This window comes from Colius striatus, chromosome 11 (assembly GCF_028858725.1).
Source record: "Colius striatus isolate bColStr4 chromosome 11, bColStr4.1.hap1, whole genome shotgun sequence".
NCBI classification, from domain to species: Eukaryota; Metazoa; Chordata; class Aves; order Coliiformes; family Coliidae; genus Colius; species Colius striatus.
This window is the reverse complement of record NC_084769.1, coordinates 15,592,406-15,613,010: the sequence shown is the minus strand read 5'-3', so window position 1 is coordinate 15,613,010 and position 20,605 is coordinate 15,592,406.

Below are 20,605 nucleotides of genomic sequence, written 5' to 3'. Positions count from 1 at the left end.
TTTCTGGTATGAAATGGTGTAGCTTCTCAGTGATCAATGGAAACAAATCTGTTTCCATCAACTATGGATGAAGCCAACGAGCAGGAGCATGGACACAGGCATGAGAAAGTCTCAAAATGGAGCCTTTTCCAACTCAATTATGTATTTTATGAAAAGACAATTGCTTATTTTGGGGGGAATTGCAATAAAAATTTGCATATTCTACTTGTAAATGGTCTTCTGGACATCTCTGTTTACAAATGATAGTTTCCTTCTAAGTACTTGTTGTGCATGTTGAACACATGATAAACACAGGTTAGAGGGCATTCAAACTGTAAGACTGTATGTGTTGTTTTCCTTTCTTCCCCTCCCTCTTGTTTTCTTTGGTTTGAGTTTTTTGACCTCCTAATGCCTTTGCTCCCTGACCCGGAACATCAAGAAACAAATCAAATTTCCGCAGGGAAAAGGTACTTGTTAAAACTTGTTTTGATTTTCAATGCAGCAGCAGCACGAAGTCAGAGCGTTGTTGACACAAATAACCTCAGTCTTTAACCTGTGGCATTTTACGTAACATTCAGCAGTCTTGCCAACACATCAGGGAAAAAAAAAAAATATTCCTAGGTTTTTCTTCTTTGGGGTAAATAAGAAAATAAGAAAGAACTTGTCAAGGAAAAGTGTTTTAATGTCAGAGTTATGCGTTTTCTTTTCCTGTTTAATCTCTTCTAGTTCAGTTGCTTTAGGAAAATGCTTGGTTCTGAGTTCTGGAGTTTGAAAAGAGAACTTTTATTGCTTTTTAAATATTTTTTTAAAAATATTAGATATCAATAGGTGGAAAACAGTTCCTGGGGGACATTTGCAATGTGTATGAGTCTTATTGATCCCTCTATTGAAGATGTATTCATGAACATCACCTTTTGGCCTCTACCATAATAACTCCATCAAGACAGACTGAGGTTGCCCTTGGAGCAATCTGGGATGAGGGTCTGGGAAGCACCAGCACTACGCTGAGGCTGGGGAATGTTGCCTGCCTATCGCACATCTGGCTCTATGGCCTTAGGCAGTTTATTTGAGAATGATCCAAAGCTAGGGAATTTCACAGCTTTGTAAATCTGCAGAAGAGACTGTGCTGATCAGCTAGTGTTTCCTGCTCCTGTAGGATTCCCTAATTGAGTTTCTGTTTAAGCTTAGATATGTCTTTAAGTAAAAGTAGTGTAAACTTGTCTTATTGTAACACTCAGAGTAACACTGCAGCTCTTGGTAATCATTCCCCTGGTTAATTATTATTCATATCAAAGAAACTATGGTATTCTTGAGGAAACCCAAAGCTTGGAGTTTGTGTATTTATTTTCCCTCCATAGTATCATTACATAAAAAATACAACAGGGGAAACAGGATTTAATTTATGATTCATAATTACATGTACCTCAGCAACACAGAAGTGCATGAACTAGTTGGATGTAAGAGAGTCCAGATCCCAATGTAATTTAGTTGGGTAAGCTGATTGTTAGCTCTCCCATGGATCTAGGTTGTGGCAGTTTAGTTTCTTGCAGCCTGAGCAATAAGTCAGAATGAAGCTGTGGTGAACCAGTGGAATCTTTGGGCAGGACAAGGTTTTAGGTAGGGCTCAAGGTTTGCTTACAGAGAGACTTGGAAGCCCTGTGAATAATAATGCTGTACTGACTCTCAGATTAGGCTTCCAGTGTTTGACCAGGTTCAGCATGTGTCTAGCTTTTAGGTGCTGAGCAATAATTTAGCCTGTGTGAGAAAGATTCGTGAAATGCCACACTAATATCAGAGAGAGTGCAATATGGCCAGATAAATGCTATTGTGACAGAATTTCTGCACAATTTAAGCAACATTAAGGTGCTTAAATGTAAGTATCTAGATGTGACTCCACTAGGCTTCCAACTGCTACTCTCCAAGGGCAATTGGAAATGCCACTAGAGTTATGTGTATGGATGTTTCAACCACAGTATTACTAACAGAAGGAAAAACTCCTAAATCTACTCAGATTTGACTGAGAAGTATCGTTCACAAACCTCAGTGACCCATTAAAGCATCTGCTTCACAAATCTAGACTCTTCAAGCCCAAACTAGTCCACCCTAAACTTAAGCATTTAAGACAGGATTAAGAACTTGTATACCATGAATCCCTTCTGCAATCAGTAAAAAGAGAGGTATATCCAAGAGTTTAACTAAAAACTATCAGATTCTACATGGGATCATTGCAGGGTTTGCCAGATAGGTTTTTGGGCCAGGAAATTTCTTCCTCTGTTTATTTTGATCCATATGACACATACTTTTGCTTTGTGGTAGCAGTTTTGCAAAAGTAGAAGATGTATCTGAGCTTGTGGGTGAGTCCAAGCTTGTAAATAAGTACACTGAAGTCAGTGGAGCTACGTCTGCCATTGAAAACACTTGAGACATCAGGTTCTCCCAATATGTTCAGGGAAACAATCTGGTTATCAGATAGCATCCTTCATTTCTCAGCCTGAAAATCCTTGCCTCAGCTGTTGAAATGTAAACTCTAGTTAAGTCTTGTCACCTTTTTGTCACATAGATCAGAATTCTCTAAATTCAAAACATCTCTGTTAGTGGAAAGGAGGAGACTGGGAGAAAAGAGGAAACAGCAATGCACAAAATGACACTTCAATGAGAAGTTTGCCATTCACCTGACAGTTGAAATCTAAATTTCAGGAAGATAAGGAGTGTGGAGTCACCTGGGAAGACCTTACATACTGCAAGGGCTTGAGTTTTTGAGCGATGAACTGATGTGGACATTTGAAAATGACAGCTTACAGGGCATCAGATTCAAGCGGTGAGAGGAATGGCCCAGCTAGGGGAATATACATAGGTTGTTATCATGCTTTGGTTTATGATATGAAGGCTTTTGAATGCATTTATTCGTTTATTCATTAAACAGAGAAAGAAATAAATAAAAGTGCAGCACTGTCACCAAGGGCCTTTTCTGATATTTATCAGAGAGACATACTGGGTTTTCCTTTTGAATAGCAATGCTTTTCACTGCTGACAGATTCACATAGGAGAATTTAAAAGTCTTGAAGGAGAACTGAATGAGTTTTTCAGCAGAATTAAAATATATCAAATGAAACAATGAAATGTTTTTTCTGATTTTTCAGCTTTAATAAATGGAGGAATTTGAATATTAAAAGACCACATGTGTGTTTGAACTTCTTGGAGCAAGTGTCATTTTCATGACGTAAGAATCAAGATACTTTACATTGTCATCTCTATTTTAATTAGAAAAGTGTCTTTTATAACATGAAGAACTACTCAAAATGTTCTGAAATTTACACCACTTTTTATACCATTCTATTGTGTCTTACTAGTGATGACTTGAAATTGCAGAGAATGGTCATAGGTCATCATATTTTTTCATCATTTTTTCATTTGATTCCATTTCTAGTTTCAGATTATATTATTCAGATAATATTATTAAACAGGTAAATTTCTTGACATGTTATGCTAAACAGACAATATCTTGACATGCCTATAGCTATGTAAACAGTCAATGGCAAGGTGCTCAGAGCTGTGCAGCATTGTTTAAGAACTTGGTAGGCACAGTAAATTCTGGTTAGTGTAGCTCTTCAGCACAAACCCCAGCAACTGGATACCAGCAATCAGTCTGTATTCCTCAGCTTTGTCTGTAGACTTTTCAGACCCTTCTTGGTGCCAAAAACCTGTTGATTTTATTCTATATGTTTCTGCTTTCTGCCATACAACAGCACTTCTATCTCAAATAAACATTTCTCAGCCATTCAAGTGACTTAGGGTTTGTGGATTTGAGTTTTCTTTGTATTTTTCCTCTTTTTCCCAACTATTTCCATTCTCCACTTTCCAATATGAGTTTAACATATGACAAGGCATTTGAATATTTCTGCCAGCAAAGGAAAATCAGGCTGAGGATTTTGTAATTGAAACTGAAGTGTAACATAAGGAAAAGAAAAATAAGAAATGAGTGAGTTGAACTATTCAAGAATTAATAAAAAGATAGAAGTTAAAAGATGGGATTTGTATTGAGCATCTTCTGATCAGCCAGAAATTTTTCCTTAAAGGAAGTGGAATGAAAACAGATGGAAATATTCAACATTAAAGAATGTAATGACAAGATCCTTAATCTGCTTCATCAGTTTTATTTGGAAACAACTCTGGGCACGTTGTTCCTTCTTTCCTTTTTCTTTAGTCTTTCTTGCACGGTTTTGTCTCTGTATTTTGTAACCTCTTAAAAGAGATCTTTTAAAAGTAGAGCTTTCCATAGCATGGTTATAAGAACTGTTAAATATCTTTTCTTATTTGAAACAAGCCAAGAATCTGCGACATTGAAATCTCAGAGACTCAGACCTACACTTACGGTTCTGGGAGATATGATCCAAAGGTGACTGAAAGAGGTGTAATGCTCCATCAGCTGCTTCCAGCATACATTTAGGACAGGAGATGAAGTAGATATTTCTGAATTTTCAAGATATGTGGCTTCAATTCCAAGACACTAGAACAAGCTGCCCAAGGCAGTGGTTGAGTCACCATCCTTGAAATTATTTCAAAGATATGTAGATGTGACGTTTATGGACATGCTTTAGCGGGGAGCTTGGCAATGTTGAGTCTATGGTTGAACTCGATGATCTTAAATATCTTTTCCAAGGTAAATGACTCTGTGATTCCATCATTATGACAGAATTTTTGCGGGACAGGGAAAGAATTTAATGTAATAAAACCTCAGTTTACTAATATAATATATATGATTCTGCTGTCCTGTGTTCTAGGAAGGTTACTGTGTCAAGAATCTATCTCTGTTTATAGGTGGTTTAAATAATGTAAGTTATATTCATTCCGTAGACATGAGTCGTGTTAGGATGGATTAAACCATGAGTGTGGTACAACTCCAGAGTACAGTTTACCAGTCATAGCATCAAATAAAAACCTGAAAAATTATTTTGAATTGAAATATTTTTAATTGAAATTGACAATCAAATAATTTTTAAAAGTAAACAATGTTTAATCTTTTTTCTTCCTCATGTTTTCCATACCAAAACTTCACTTCTCAAAAAAAAAACCCCTTAATTCAAAAGATAATGTATATATTAGCTAAACTTCTCACTTCTTTGCAGTTGCTGAGCTCCTGACTTCTCTCTTCCTTCCCAGCTCCAAATGTATACTCATTTGCACCGAGTGTGTATGATGTAGAGAGCCCATGTCATCATTGCTAATATTTTAGGCCATCAATTAGGCCATTCTCTTCCTCATCAACATAACGATCTTTTATAAAAATTAACAGTAGTAACAGAAAGTGGGTTTCGGTTTTTTTTCACCTTTTTCAAGTAAACAAAAGTAAACCTGCCATTCCTGCTTCACAGTTAAATCTTAGGTTCAAGCAGGTAGCATTTTAACATTTGGAGAGGCTCAACCTTTACATGCAATGGTTCCAGAAGAGCAGAAAACAGGATTGTATCAGAAGAACTGATTTCCATCTGTGACTGGAATGCTATCAGGCTGTCATTTGGCCTTGCTGTGTCTCAGTTTTCAAAACTATAAAATTCAGCAAGAAACTGTGATCAGTTCTTCTTTACTTCCTGCAGTTAAAACCTCTTTCCTTCTCCCTTTTTCATGTCAAAGATCTGTGTTAAAATTGCTGAGGCAGAACTTTTCATCTTTACAACGCCTAAGGACAGGAGAAGGCTTCAGTGTCCATGGGACCCATTTGTGGTGGGTTAGTATGGTCAAATCCAGCAGTCTCCTGCTGTGATAAACACACTGTTCATTTGCACGCAAGTATCAGTTTGGTTCCCATTTGAAATCCTTAGAAAAAGTTTCTAAGCCTCATTTGCTGTAAAACAGAAACTCTTTTGTTTTGCTTTCTCCTCTGCCTCTGGCTGGCTGGTAGACTAGAGATTATTTGTCTCTAACCATGATGTGAACTATACCAGCAAGAATATAAATACATGTTACTTAAATCTTGTTTGCATAAAACTAACAGCAAAGTGTTGACAACTTTAAGGAGGAAGAGAAACAGAGAACTTAAAAAATAGACTCTCCCATCAGAATACAATTAACCTGCTGCTCACCTCTTACTTCATGAATTGTCAGAAGGAATCTTTTGTGTATTTATATCACAACAACATAACTCTTTTTTCCTTCTTCTTTGTCATAAAACAAGATCCAAACGGATTCCTGGTGATACTTAGTCATTGAATTCACTCTTGTTTTGGCCTGAGATCACTGGAAATTGGGAAAGTATTCCAAGGAAATATCACAGTAGGTTTCTGCTAATTCTGTATTTGTCCCTATGTTTGCTGTTAGGGGAAGACACCGTGGTAGATACACTGTTGGGCTGACATTGCCCAGCTGCAGCTAATCTCTGGATTAGGGGATCTTTCATTGGAAAGAGAGGAGCACACTGATTTTACTTTACATGAGCGTCTGCATCACCTGTCAGTGTCTGGCTGCAGGACTGGGCCCATATGAGTTTACATTTCAAAGAGGTGGCACATTATAGTTATCTGTCAAGTAAACTGTTCTGCAAGACCAAAACCCCATCTTTCCTGCTCAATGGTGTGGAAAGATTGCTGAATACAGATACCTGTCCTCCTTTTAGTTCAAATGTTGAGACTGAAGAAAGGCAGTTGAAGAGACAAAAGCAAATCAAAATTGATCTTTTTACTAAGGAATCATTTGGATATATGAAATTTTTTTCTTACTCCACTATTTATAATCTATTCAGAATCAAAGCAGTTAAAAAAAGAAATATACCAAAACAAACTGAAGTTACCTTGGGTTTTGTATGTTATTTCCTGGCTCCGGATGAAGTTGAACACAGAACAGAAAGGTTTCACCTTTTCAGAGAACCTCTAATGTAAATATAAGAAGAGACATTATAGTCAAAAAATAATAACAGGAAAATACAGACAAAAAACATGATAGAATTGAGTAGTGGGTTCAGGAAATCAGTATTGCAACATCTTCACACCCACATTTTTTTTTTCCTCACAAAACAATTTTCTCTAAAAATGTATACACACAGAGGAAAGGTAATTTTCAAGATCCATTTTTATAATAAAGCTGTCACATATCAACTCACAAAACCTCAGAGAGCTCAGCTGGCTCTACTATTGATGAGCCTATACGGCTGAGCTGCTTCTTCACTTAGCTTCTTTTGCCTCCATTTCAGCTTGAACCAGTGGTCTGTTCCAGATAATTCTAGTATTCGTTCCTTGGTCAAAACTTATCTCATCTGCTACACTACATGTCTGTGCAGCATAAAAGATAACTGTGTCCCAGTCCTTTACTATCATTGTAAGGATAAAAACAATAAATCATATTGAGAACAATTGGTAGCAAAATTAGATGGATTTTTTGTAAAACACAATGCCACTTTCTGGGCTACTCATACTAGACTGAATTTTGACAGACAATAATAAAAAAAACGAATAAAAAAATAAAAATAGTGCTATCACTTCATAAAAGCTGCATCACTTTACATTAGGTAATTTATAAGCTTACTAAAAAAATCTTGAGCCCACAACTATGATTTTTTTTCTTGTTTTTCCTGCAAAGTATGGAAGAAAACTTACTGCCTATCAAGAGGAAATCTAGCATATTAGATTAGAACATTGACCAAATATATTAGATCAACACCTATGCTTCCAGAAGAGGCTTGCTTACCACCAAGAATATAACCTGACAGCCATAGGATCAATCATTTTATTCAAACTTTCTTCTTTCCCCCCACCCTCTTCCACATTCCTTGAAGGGGCTTGGTAAACTTTGTTTTTTTGTGGGGTTTTTTTCTACTTCAGAATTTCCCTCAGCAATACTTATACTAGAAATAGATTTGCCTCAAGTAGCTTACATTAATGAATAACACAACAATGAATAAATATTTGAAATAAATAATACATAATGTCTGATAGTTATACTAATGATGACTGACATCCTCCTAGCACCTTCCAACCTTAACTCCCAAGACAGTTAATTGAATGACTACAGATTTGGAGACTGAAGGAGAAAAAGGGGAAAGAACCTGAGCTGCAGTAAGCTGACAAAGCTTCTCTGATGTTGCTTGGACCTCTTTACTGTGCATGAAATCTGCTTTTATTTACAGAACTCTAACTACTAACTATAAAATGGAATGCTTTTATTATAAAAATGGCTCAATAAAAAATACTTTTTATGATGGTGGGTTACTGGGCAAAGAGATGAAAAAGACCACTAACTGGAAGAACTAACACAGCAGGAGGATGTACCACCTCTTGGAGCAGTCTATGCCCCAGTGATTCCCATTTGCTGCAAGGACAGAGGTAAGTAACAGAAAGCATCCCAAGGAAGGGAGTAGCTGTTGCTGAGGCATAGGATAACACCTGATTGCATTTGTAGTGCTTTACATCTGTGCTGAAGAATAGCAAGTAGCCAACAAAAGCAGATGTCTTGGATGTGGACCAGCAAATGAGACTTATAGGATGCTGCTGAGCTCTTGAGATTGGGTGGAATTGACAGCATACTCCTGGAAATCCTGCCAGCTCTGGAATATTAATGAAGTGTTGCATCATTCAGTTCATGCTATTGTAGTCAATGGAAATGAGAAACAGGATTCAAACCTGTGGGTTTTTTCCCTTCCTCTTGACTTGGTGTTCTCCAAATCCAATGTGAAGGTGAGGAATAAAGAGATGAAGGAGCTCTAAACTGTGGCATGACCCAGAAGATGCAATTTCATAAAAGCCAACAATGAAAAGAAGCTGCTAGCTTTTGGTCAATGTGCCAAGGCTGATTTGGAGGACATTTAGAGAAGCAGCAGTCCACCTTTGTGCCAGAACATCTCTTGGAGCTCTGGCAGAGAAGGAAAAGCTAATTCATTTTTCCCTTTAAGGAATGACTGCCTCCAGGACACATCAATCTGAAATTCACCCCTACTGATAGGTGATGGGCAATGATAGGACAAGGGGCAATGGGTATAAGATGGAACATAAGAGGTTCCAAAGACATACAGGAAGAATTTCTTCACTGTGAGGGTGAGAGAGCACTGGAACAGGCTGCCCAGATGTATTGTGGAGTTTCCTTCTCTGAGGACGTTCAAAATCCACCTGGATGAGTTCCTGTGTGACCTATTCTAGGTGTCCTGCTCTGGTAGGTGGGTTGGACTAGATGACCTCTTGAGGTCCCTTCCAGCCCTTGAGATTCTGTGATTCTGTAATTACCAGAACCTCTGGGCTTCATCTCTTGATATAAAGGTCCCTCAATATAAGGGTTTTTTTCTTTCTCTTTGTTGCCCTCACAAGTAAACACATTCTATATAAAATTGGTAGGTTTTATAGTAGCTAGTGGTCAGAGTAACACCTAAGCATCTCTTTCACAGTGGCCTGTTCAGTACTATAAACTTTGTGGACCTTCTACAAATACAATTGAAAGGATGTGCCTTAGGTGTTGGAACCATGACAAAACTTTTCAGTCTGCTTTGTCCCTGATTGAATTCTAGTGGAAATAGAAAAGGTCCCAGATGTAGGGCTGACCCTGAACCTGTGTATTCTGGAGCACAGGTGTGCAAGTAGGGACTTCTTCAGGAAGATATACAGATTTATCTGCAGGGTCAAAGTCTTCAATGAGTCATATACATCCTCCATTTCATAGATGTTTCAGTGAGACTATTCACAAGAGGAAAGATAACACAATGATTTGCCTATATAAGCATGGCAGACAGAGACACAATGTGCAGCTGGAGAGTAGTAAGGGAAATTGATTTATTTTTCCTGTTATTTTTCACTTTATTTCTCCTGGATGGCAGCAGCAGTTCTGTTCATCAATACATTAACTCCTTCTCCTATATGGAGGTAAATTGTCCAACAAACTCAAGCCTGCTGCAGATAGCTATATTGAATATTCTTTCTCTTTTGAAGATAACTGACTTTTCATGAAAATCTGCCCTATGTTGGTCAAGATAATGGAATATTTCCCATTTTTCTTTGTACTTATTACCAAGCTATAGGACTAAGAACATTGCTTTGACTTCATGCAAATGTCCTAATCAGTTGATAATTTGGAGAGACAAGTGTCACCTAAACCTTGTTTTTTCGACGAGTCTTGTTGCTCTTCTAGACATGGTATTAAACCCTTCATCACCCGAAAGATTTCTGTGCAGTCTCTACTTGAGCTTAGGCTGCAGACGAAGTAATGTCAACACAAGCATGATGAATTGAACGTTTTCTCAGTGCAGTGCTTGCACACACAGAAACAAACACTTCATTAGCAAGACGATAAACAAAAAACCCACAGCAGTCCCCATGAATATGTCAGTAAATTGCTTCAGGGTGAGAAAACACTCACTGCATCATCTTCAGAATATCAGGGAGACTGGGGAAGTGCTGCTGGGCTGGAAGCACATCCTGGGCTGCACAGTTGCCTCTGCGAGAGGAGGATGCAGAGTGGAAATAAACACCTCACCCAAAGGGCAGATCCTGCTGGTCCTTGTCTGGCTGCTGCTGGTCTCCTGTATCTTGCCTGGTTTTGATACGTTGTCTGAAAACCAATCCTGTGAAATTACTCAAGAGGAAGCTCACTCTGAGGACTGCCTGGGTCCCAGTCAAATTCAACTGCAAGTTCTAAAATTCTCCTAAAGGGACCAATGTCTCCTAGGGAGAAGGGAAACGGTTCTCTTGGTTATAAAGAACAGTTTCAGATAATAGTTTCGATGTTGTTTATCTTTTCCAATCAATTTGGAGAGAAGGGCTTAGGAAATAAACACAAGCAAGTTCCTTTAGGAAATGTTTTTCCCTATGATTTTTTTCCTCTAATTTTTTACTATAATTGACACTGTTAACTTAGTATTTTACACCCCTCCCACAAGTTTTGCTATTGAGCATAAAAGAAAGGTGATACCTATGGGATTCAATTGTTTTCTTTTTGTTTCCTCCACTTATGTATTTATTCATCTGCCTTAAATTTGTAAAAGATAAGGTAAAATGTAAAAGTAATTTTCTCTTTGTTGTCAGAGTAGACTAAGATGCCTTTTGATTTTTTGAATATTTTTATATTGGCTTTACCTGAGAGTATAAGTCTATTGATTCCAAAGGCTGTACATCTAAAGAAAGGGAAATGCAATAAAAGAGAGGAAAAAAAACCCAATTATGAGGTTCATTTGTAAAGCAGAATTCACAGGCTGAAAGTGATGGAGGGATAATATTTAGGAGCACATATCTAAAAAGGGAAAGGAAAAGAGGAAAAGCAAATGATATATTAAACTTTGTGAGATAAAAATAACACAGTATTGGTAGATTGTAACTATATTTATTTTAGAGGGATTTTGTAAGGTTAAGATTGGACTGTTTGATGAATATTTTTTTCTGTAACTTATAAGTATTTCATATGCTAACTACAGGTACTATAATGTTCAAATCCCCTAAAATCAAGAAAGTCTAGGCTGTGTTCACTCATCCTTATCACTTGCTGATTCTAATTATTCTATTAAGATAATTCTGAACTAATAAAAGGTATACTTCTTTCTAAAGAAAATTTTTCTTCATAAGAACTGAAATAAATTTACCACTACTAACAAGTTTAAATGTTTTATGTTACACATTATTTCTGAACCAATATAGTAAGATAGTAACACTGCCATTTCTGGAAAGATCATACACCTGTCAGAAGCTTTTTTTATTTCTACCCATTGCATGATGGCATAAAGCTCAGTCTTTTAAATTGGTAATGACTTACAGGTGTGGGAGAGGTGGAGGCTTGGTATGCTTTTTGGTAGCAACTGAATTGCAGTCACTTGTTGCTGTTTGCCTGCATCTACATAGTGAGTATTCAGTTTTGTTTTATAGTGGAGATCTTTTCATTCATGGTGCTTGTATGTTTCTTAGCATATTGTCTCAGAATCTATGCATATCTGACTGAGTCTGTTGTGGGATGAAGTAAGTAACTGTTTGAAGTATGCTAGTTTGCTTAAGATGCCTAAATCTTTAATCAAGAGTGAAAAAACTTTTTTTTTTTAAACATTAAAAAGCTAGTACTTTAATAACTTACAAAGTTTGACTTTTTTAAACAAGGCATTGAAAAAAAAGGCATGAATTCAGGGAAAGTTATGGTGGGCATGTAAAACAATCCTGCAAAAATACATTTGAATTGACTTCACAGGTATGTGTCAGCTATACTTGTGACTCTTAAGTAGTTTTTAATATGTATGTATATGGTTTTAAAGACTTCCTCCATGTTCAGATGTTTTGAAGATGTTTGTTATACTATACAGTCCTACATTTTTGGTACTGCCCCTTCACTTTTTCGTCTACTAGATCTTTTTCCTTTTCTTTCTACTTCTGTTTTTCTCTTTAATTCAGATTCATAAAAGTTCAAGCTTCTTATTGCACATTTCTCTTTTTCTCTCTTTGTCATGATTTTTTAAGTTTGCATATGTAATCCTATGTCATGAGTGATATTCAAGTAATCACAGAATCTTAAGGTTTGGAACTAATGAGCAGCCTGAAATCCTGGGTTCTTAAGTTATAATTTTCCTGATTTTTCAGGTAGTTTTTCCTTCTTTCATTCTTTTTTTCTAATAGGATCAAGAATGACTGGGAAGTGATGTCACTTTTATTTCCTATAAAAATGTTAGAGAGGTTCACATGGGCTTCTCAGAGTTTAATAAATTCCATAACTGGTATGAATTGCAAAAAGGAAAGAAGTGATCATGTCAAAAGTGTCTATAAGTGTAATCCCATAGTGGAGATATTCAGTACTTTGTACCACTTAGCTTCATGTTTACTATATCATTTATATTAAATCTAATTGTTTTCAGGCATATAATTTTTCTCTGCATATGAGTGAATATCTGTTTCTTCAATCCTTTTAAAATAATTGCCAGCAAGACTCGTTGTCTCAGAACTAACTATGTTTATGGAAGTTTTATGCTTTCTGACTCCTACTGTGGTTAGTGTACTTATATCACAAATGAAGAATTATAAAATGAGCCTTTAGACAGACTTATTTACACCAGATGAATTAATTCCACAATGTTTTTTGTTGCCTGTGTAGGTAGTATTTCAGTGTCAATGTCTTTCAGTCTCTTTGAAGCATTACATTTTGTCTTTGCATTTGATGTGATGTCAGATGTTTACACCATTGCACTCTTCTTCCCTCTCTCCTCCCAAAAATATGGTGGGATTTTTATAGTGATTTATTTAGCAGTTTACTGAGAATCTGACTCTTCAATTCCATCGCTTGCTTTTCTTTCACTTTTGTAAACTTAGTATTGCCTGACTAATGACAAAGTTTTTAACATTTAACATACAGAAAACTGTTTTTAAAATATCGTTACCGTTGCAACAAACCAATAAACCCTGAAGAATTTCTTTGAAAGTCTGGAATGATATCCTTAATTTACATGCTTTTCCTTCTCCTTGTTAAGTACAGCGGTGATGAAGAGTTGTCCTTAACTTTGAATTGCCCAGCATCTGCTGGTTTGTGGCACAGCCCAACTCTATCATTATTTAAATATATCTTTGTGCATCTCAATATTAAATGATGCCCTGAGGACTCAATCCAGCAGCCTGGACTATGATAATGAAAAGGTTGTAATTTGTCTTGTGCTCCTTTTTTTGTTTTTCCAAATATCTATCTAACCAGTTCAGTTAAAAAAAAAAGGGGGGAGGGGGGGGTGAGAGAGGGAATCCAAATTGTGTTTGTGAAAATATTGTGAAGGTAGTTTTACCCTTTAAACTTTCAAGTTAATTCCCTAGAGCATGAATATTTTAAATTTTCATAGCAGTTCACGTCAGGTTTGCAAATAGCAAGAAACTTGTTTGTTCTTACATTTGTTTTGGTTTTCCTTACAAAATGAATAGCAAAAACTTACGCGTATACATTATATATGCCAACAGAGGAACACAGAAAGCTGAATTTGGTTTCTATCAAAATAAAAAGATGGAACTAATTTGAGAAGAAAGCCATTATAAATTATCTAAGACTGCAAATTGTGGCACACTGCTTCCATGTTAAGATTTTCCATTCTGAAGTGCTACAATGACTCTGTATAGTTTTTAGGCAGGTTTAAATGATGCTAGTTTCAGTATCTCTAATTGACAGATGGGATTGATTAAATTTGGGTTAAATTTGTATTGAAAAATAGGACTTCTGAGAATGTGGGGTTTGGTTCATTTTTTATGTCACAGACATAATTTTTTGAAAAGAACTGAAGCCTTTTTTTTGATAAAGTTTTCTGTTTTCAACAATATGAGCTGCTTCAATAAAATGTGAGCAAACTGTAAAAACTTAATGTTTTGATTTATCCTCAGATTTAACATCTTTGACACTAGGTAAGATATATATATATTTTAAATTTTAGGAAGAAATTTAGAATCACAGATGTTTCAAAAATAATATTTACTTTTCCACACTTGGATTCAATGAGGTTGTTTTTTTTTTGTATCTTTCATTAAAAGACATACAAATTTCTTAACACTTCAGACATTCAAGCTGGGGAAAAAAGTGAATGCTGACATGGTGTTGAAAGCAGTAATATAACTGGTCTTTTCCACTACAGGTATTGTTCCTTTTGAATACTTTTTCTTTCTTCATTACCAGGTAATATCAACTGGCTGCTTCTTAAGGCAACTTCTAGTTTTGTCAAGGGGAAGAATATGCCTTGCTAAAGCAAAGAAATAAGAGCAATCACATTTTTTCTTCACATTCTCTGCTCTTATTCACGTCTCTTCCTCCTAATTTTTCATCTTTTGGATGTGTCCTGGAGCAGAATCTCATCTATTTACAATAATGGGAAAAATATTGAAAAATAGTAGATCCTTTCCGACCTCTGTTAGCTAAGCAATATGATGCATGTTGATGAAAGATGCTGACAGCCTCTTGTAATTCAGGTCTAGATAATGATTCCATAATCAGTGTCAGCTCCATTGCTCAAAGCTTACTCATAATGCTACCACTTAAGAAGGGCACATAAGGGACACCATACTTTGACTGTACTAAAATTGGCATGAAAGCTGCGAGGAACTTGATTCTACACCCCTTGAGCTAATTTCTTGTTTGAGTGATGTTATTGTTTTTGCAGACAGAGAGTGCCTCAGGACCCCTGAGTACTACATTATCTTTAGGCTTCTTTTGTGTTTCTAAGCAGCAAGGATATATGAGCAAATCATGGTAAATGGTGTGCCTGTTTCGGAACAAAGACTTTCAGTCTCTCAAATCTCTACTGGTGTGTTCTTGTTTACAGCTCCTGTTGGCTCACCTCACATTGCTTTGTTAGACTAAATTTCTTTACAATTACAGTTTTGAATATCTTTGAGACTCATCTGATGGCTGGTGGTGTCCAGGACTGTATCATTGCATGTAAACATACACTTGGCAAAAGAAAGAAAGCAAATAACTTTTGAGATGAAATAGAAGATTTACAAGAGGAAAATATTTGCCTAGAACTATGTAAGGGCAGAGCAGTGAGGGCCACTACAGCACTCAAGTAACTACACAAAACCAGACGTGAAAATAAGCTCTGGTTTCACTCAGAAGAAACAGATAAACAGGCTTGAACAACAATGTTTCTCATCCTTGTTTATATTTCTCTTTTTCCAAGATATTCTTCTATAACATAAGAACATATGTGCATAACATAGCTGTCAAAACATCAAAGATCCACATCCAGACAGTTTCAGAACACCTGCAAATCCCACTACAGTTGGTTAACAATGCAAATGCTGAGCTGTAGATCAGCTCCTTGAAGAGATTTAGCACAGTGAGTAATGACAAAAGCAATAACAAAAGTAACCTGATCTAGGTGAACCTGCTTCTGCAGGGGGGTTGGACTAGCTGATCTCTAAAGGTCTTTTCCAATCCCTATCATTCTATGATTCTATGAATTATAAGCCAAAACTACCCTGCAATGTCTATTTTAGGGAGATAAGAAAATAGTTTAAAAAAATCAAGCTCCCTTTCTTTACTGGAAATAAAATGAAATGAATTAACTGCTACAAACTCATCCTGATTGGGATCAAAAGTCTATGTAAGTTTTAAGCTTTTTCTGATTCATGGAACCTTTTAGTGTTGTTGCCTCAATAGCAGTTATGCTTGGTTTTAAAAGCCTGACAGAAATCCTAATAAAGAGTTCAAAAGGATTGTGCAGAACCATTAAACACAAAGCAAAATAGCTGAAACAAAATAAATTGCCATACCTGATGCCACCAGGGGCCTACAGTCAATGTTATCTCTGAAAGCCTGAGTCTTAAACTTAGACCACTGCATTTACAGGGAATTTGCAAGTAGACATCAAGTTGAGATAATTAGTTTGTTATTGAAAAAAAAATTAAATCACCTTCCTTCAAGAAGGAAGGTGAACCTTTACATGAAGGCCTTGAGTAATCCAGTGAAAGACAAACTCTATGTAGCCTCCTAAGGTCTCACTAATGATCTCTATTTGCCTCGGTGCATTACAGACAGATATGTATTTGCAATATTTTGCAGCCTGTCTGCAGTGAGCTGCTCTTTCTTTCTTATATGTAAAGAAAATAATTCTGCAGGCTTCCAGTTCTTATTCATGAAAATATTTTACTTACAGAGGAGGAGTTTTTTTGATTCTTCCATAATTGCTATATGTATAGATATGTTGACCACATCAGAACTCATTCATTTACACTTTAAATTCTATGTTGTTTTAGCCATTTCTGTCTTTTGGAAAGATGTAAGTGGTGATTTTGAAGAAAACATAGATGTTTCTGCCTCTGGTCACTTTGCAATCTTTTCAGTGGAACTTTTGCTTGTCATTTACACAGAAAGTCTTGTTTGTGAAATATAAGTTACCTTTTTGAACTCCTTCTGTGGGGCAAAGGAGGGCTAAATGAGTCGTCTTCTAGCTTCATTCAAGAAGTTCTTCAAAGAATTTCTATTTTACAATGTCTTTGCATGACTCTTCATGTGATTTCTTATAATACTTTGTTTTACTGCTTTTAAGACCATAGTGCATAGAACAAAAAAATACTGCATCAGTTATTTTATTGATAGATGCTGTGGACCTGCTGGGAACTTAGAGAATAGAATTGATCTTTTGACTAACTTTCCCTTTGTATCTGTCTCTAAGACTCAAAATAGGCAACTTCTGCACCAGCGCGTGAGCTTCAAACAGATAGAATCATCTTTGTGTTACATTTTCTTTGAACTATCATCATGTCCTTCTCTCCTTTGTGGTTTGCTGTTGTTGTTGTTTTCATTTCTCCTCCTTGATTTTCTTTTCTGTCTCAGGGCTTTCATATTCTTAAACTTTGAAATAAAGTGACCTGTGTGTAGTTTGCAATGTGAACACAGAATTTCATTTATATTTTGTACTTAATCAACAGAGAGCAAAGCCCAAGGTCACATTAACACTACTTTGCTGTAGAACAGTTCAGGAAAAGACAAAGTGTATTTTCTTTAAGTTTCTTTGCATGTCTTCTGTCCAAATGTGACTGAAACTGTATAGATCTGTGTCTTTATTGCCTTCATTTTGTTACAAATATGCTGCTTAAGGTCTAGAAGTGTCACCCTCGGAATAGATGAAATAGTTTGGTGTTTGGTTTAACAACCTAGTTTAGTGGTTGGTTTAGCCACCTAGCCTGAGCCTATCCTACACAACATACCTTGTCTGAGTGTTGCCTTGTGTTGATTATATACACGACACTAGTAGAGCTTGTACTGTTAGTGGACTGCAATCTGGCTGCTTTCTCTTGTCTTTAACTGCCTTTGGACCCCAGACTAAGGGTTGGAACCATATGCCACAGCATTGTGTTCAAAATAGAGCATATGTGCCCACACACAAACACAGCATGAGTTTGTGTGACAATGATGATGTTATGATGGTTACCATGGGGATACAATAATTTCCCATGACTTCTCTCTCTGAAGCATTTGGATGCAACAGTCTGGCAGCTCAGTAGCTCTGTAAAAGTAGATTCTTTTCCCATGTCAGGAGTTTTGTCACATTTCTCTGGAGAAGAGCTTTGGATTTGGGCTTGTAAAGTACTCAGAAGTCAGTCTCTATGCCTATGTGTTGACTCCCTTAGAGAAATAAGGCCCATGAATAAGGTTTGTGTGTAGAGAAAACACCTTACTGCAAACCTGCATGCTTGCTATAGATGAAGGCTGAGAGAAGCTTCACCTAGAAAGTTACATTGTAAGTAAACAAAATACTAAGGGCAGTAGGAGACAATAAAGCACATTCAGATGATAAAAAGACAATGGATATCATGTGTGGTGATTTTGCCTTTTAAAGAGAAGTGAAGATACATAAATGAGTTTTGTATAAGCTTTGGGAAAATATAAATGTTGATATTCATAAGAGAATGTTTATTTGTTGAGACAGAAATTGCTTTTATTTTTCCAATTCCTTTCCTAGAGCTCAGGTATAGCATAAAGTTGAAACACAGATTAGACAAAATACTAACCATTTAAAGTCTAAAAAGTGTACTTTTCCTAAAGACAAACTACTCAGAGTCATTAAGATACTTACAAGGAACTTTTCTAGAATCAATAAATTCAAGAAAATAATTTCCAATTACTTTCAAGGTTGGAGGAGAAACTATATTACTGTCTAATTTGATCTCTGGTTTAATGCCTTGTGTGTATTATTAGCCTGTATCTTCTATTTGAATTATGCCACAAATTTTAGACAGCTTTTAGCCTTGATTCAATAGTCATGGATAATGAAGATTTTACCATATCTATTAGTAGTTTCTCCTAATGGCTAATGACTTTGCTGTTAACAGTGTGTTTTGTAACTTTACTGTGATGATTTATTTTTTTAGTTTCTAGACATTGATTCTGATTATCTTAAAAAATTGACCTATCAGTTGTGGGCAAGTTGCTTTATAACACTATACTGATTAAATTATATTTAAAGGCTTTCTTTGTTTCTGCTGCTTTACACAAGTGTTGACTTGTCCTCTGTGGTTTAGTCAGATGTCCACCCAGTTATAAAATCACTCCCCATCCTAAACTGGACAGGAGAGAGAGAAACATAACAAAAGGCTTGTGAGTTGAGACAAGGATGGGGAGAGATCACTCACCAATTAGCATCATGGGCAAAACAGACTCAGGGAGAAAAAAGTTTGATTTATTAAAGAACCAATAAGAGCAGGAAGATGAGAAATAAAACCATCTTAAAAACTCCTTCCCCCCCACCCCTCCTCTTCCCAGGGCTCCTCTTCCTCCTCCCCCAGTGGCTTGGGGAATGGGGGTTGCTGGGGAATGGGGGTTGCAATCAGTTCATTACGGAAGGACTTTGCCACTGCTTCTTCTCCAGGGGAGTCCTCATCACACTTCCCACTGCTATGCTGTGGGGTCCCTCTCATGGGTGACAGTCCCTCACAAACTTCTCCAGTGTGAGTCCTTCCCATGGGCTGCAGCTCCTCACGCACTTCCCCAACATGGGCCATCCAGCAGGAGAACTGTCCAGGTACAGAGTGCTCCATCCTGAATCCCTCACAGAATCACAAGTCCTGACAGCAAACTTGCTCCAGTGTAGGCACCTCCCCCACAGACTACCAGGTCCTGCCAGGAGCTTGCTCCAGCATGAACTACTCACAGAGTCACAGCTTCCTTCAGGCATCCACCCGCTCTGTCTTGGGGTCATCCATGGGCTGCGAGTGGGTCTCTGCTTTCCAATGGTCCGCCATGGACTGCAGGGGGACAATGTGCTTCACCGTGGTCCTCACCACATATCATAGGGGAGCCTTTTCAGTGCCTAAGAACCCTCCTCCCCTCTCCTTCTCCTCTGATCTTGGTGTCTGCAGAGATGTTTTCACATTCTCTCTCCCTGTTGCTGCTGCTGTTTTTCAGCTGTGCAACATCCTCTAATAGTTCTCATTGCACTTCTATGATTCTATTCCAGCCTCAAGATCCAGCATGGCTGCACTAGACAGGACCATAGACTCTTCTTCTACTCCCTGATATACTTGTAATGGTATAATACCAACTCATTTATTTATAGCAACATGCTGTGCGGTTGTTAGGTTTGGTTGAAAAAATCCACCATACTCAGATAATTAGTTGCCTATTGTGCTATTTTGGGGTTCACCCAGATGCTTTAATAGGTCATGTCAAAATATGTGTTTGAAGAAGTAAAAACATTATGATGAGAGTCCCCTTCTCCCTGAATGTAAAATGAGGATTAGTGAAAATGGTGAAATATTTAGATTTCTGTGTTATTTAGGTTTCTATGTTATCCCAAGGCTCTGTAACCCTTTCTCTCCTTTGATCCTCCCATCACAAGTAACTTTTTTTGGATATGATTCTTTATAATTATCCAGACATGCATATGCACCTTAGATTCAGCTGACCCTGTGGTTTGGTGCATTTAAAACTATTAAATCTCTGCTAACACATCCATTAGAAGTGAATGAAATAATGATGTGGATGATACTAAACCAAAGCACACAATTAATTAAATTTCATTTTCTACTGTGATGGATTCCTGGAGCTCTGTGGGCACTGACCAGAGATACATTTGCTTTTCTTATGTAGCGTAATTGGATTACTAGGTAGTATGAGTCTTTAATCTTTTCTGATAGAGTGAGATAAATGTCCACTAAATACACTAAGCAAACAAGAGTAGCTTAACAAATGAAGTGACAAAAAAGGTGTCGTGACTATAGAG